Genomic DNA, 2,413 nt, shown 5'->3' on the forward strand with positions numbered 1-2,413 from the left:
TTTTTTCTAGCCACTATACGTATAACGTAAAACACGATTAAATTTCGATCGATCCCTGAAAAATTACCTGATGATGGAGCCTGATGTACACACCATTTTCAAATTTTTCTAATCACTTTGTACAAACCAAGATGGAGTAGGAATCTAAGTAGAAATCGAATCGAGATAAATAAAATAATCGTATTTTTTAATTAGAATATTTCTCCTTCGAGGAAAAGTCGAGTTGAGAAAATGAGAAACTTGAACTTTCCTTCTATTCACGGCCAAGATAAGTTAGCGTATCCTAGATTTCAGGCACGATTCGATGCTTCCTATATTTTTCACGCGATAGAACGACGCGCGATCGATCGTAGAAATCGGAACGATCACGAAAAGGCAGTGAAACGTCGATATCAGATCGTTTCTTCTCTTCGCCTTTTTTTGCGTGAACGAACCGCACCGTAACGAAAACGTAAATGAATTTCTTGCATACTTAATATACACACATATATATATACACACACACAAACACAGATACAGATCCGTGTAAATACCGCGGCGGCACGCGCGAAAGTAGACGATCCCATTTGCGAGTATTTTAAAAAAATAGAAGAGGCAAGGGAGTAATTGTTTAGCGTTAAAGGAAAACAAAAAAAAAAAGTACAACTAAGTAGACGTTTGGTGTCATTTCACGTGTGTATATGCAGATAGACGGCGAATAAATGTAAAGACAAGATGATGGACACGGAAATGATTCTTTTTCTTCAAACCTTTCCTCGATTTTTTGACTTTTTAATTTTTTTTTTTTTAATATTTCGATTTTGTTTTGTTAGATTGATATTATATAGTAATAATAACAATAAGTTGAAAACGAATAGAATTATCATTGCGAGTATACAGGATTACAAACGTCATTTTACGTATTCATTTTAAAATACAATAATAAATTTATAATATAAAATTAGGAAGAAATATAATTGATATTGTGAGATTAATAATATTATTATTACGTGAAATTTTCTCGTATTCAACAAACATAATTACGCATAGTTTTTAAAGAGTAATTAACTATGTATATGTATATATTTGCTCGTTAAAATTTTTTTTTATTTTTTTTTTTTGTTATATGTGTAAAATTAAAGTATAATCAAAGTGTTTTTTTTTTTTTTTTTAAATGACAATGACGAACGTGTTAGAGAGAAATTAAAACTAAAAATTTTACAAAAATTATATTTTGGATATTAAATTTAAAAGATAATTTAATTCACACAAATCTAATTTCTTCGTTCCATCCCGATGAACATTATAAGTGAATAAAAATTTGATTGATCATGTACACTTTCTCTTTTTTTTTTCTTTTTTTTTTTTATATAACATCATTTATTAAGGGATAAAATAAATGACAAATAACATATCACTTATATGAAACTATAACATTTCTTAGTGTTCATCATTCGTTATGATATAAAAGAAATCACATCACATACGACCCTCCACATACTTAACACTTTCACAGCTAGCTTATCAGCTCGATTCGCGGTACAATCTCTCATCCCTCCTTCTCTTTTTTCCTTTTCTTCGAAATTTTCGAAATCTTTTAACAAGATCTTTTCAATCAAAACATCAAAATAGATTTGTATTGCATTGACGGAAACTAAAGAAATCTCGAAACGCTCTTTTTATCCTCGAAATAATTCCATCGTGAGCCTCGAAGCGAGGAATTTAGGCGACTCACGCCACGGTCTATGATAAGATTAGGCGTCGACCGCGTCGCTTAATCGAATCAACGTGACTGTGATGTTACAGGCGGAGTCGCGCGATTGGAATTCTCGCGAGTTTTTCTTTGGGGATTTGAGAAAGAATCTTTGTATTCGAGCGAGCTATAAAAGAAGATAAGAAGAAGAAACGAAGAAAAGAAATATATATATATATATAAATGAAATATCGAAAATAGGAGTTACGGCAGATTCGAGCGGATTCGAGCTGACACACAAGCGTGCCTACTTCTCTCGACGACGATACAATAATAATAATATAACCGACTGAATCCATTTGGAAGGGTCTAGTCAAATCACTTGTAATTATCACACGATCATACTCGACACGGTGGCATGTAAATGTTGTTCCATTATTTTTCTTTTTTTTTTTAATATTTTTTTTTATTTATTTATTTTTTTTTTTATTTTCTTTTTATACGATTTTCACCTTTTTCTATTGTAATATGCATGTTTATTTTATTTTTATTATTACTTTTTTTTTGTGACTTTCGGAGGTGGCTCGAGCTCGCAATGCGAACACGCGATTTGATGAATGGGTAGATTTTCCCGAAAAATACACGTTCTCTCTATATAAGATGTGTGTGTGAGTGTGTTTAAGTGTGTGAGCCTGTCGATCTATCGTCGAAATTTTAAGAAAAAAAAAAAAAAAAAAAAAA

This window comes from Apis dorsata, unplaced genomic scaffold (genome assembly GCF_000469605.1).
Source record: "Apis dorsata unplaced genomic scaffold, Apis dorsata 1.3 scaffold_99, whole genome shotgun sequence".
Classification (NCBI taxonomy): domain Eukaryota; kingdom Metazoa; phylum Arthropoda; class Insecta; order Hymenoptera; family Apidae; genus Apis; species Apis dorsata.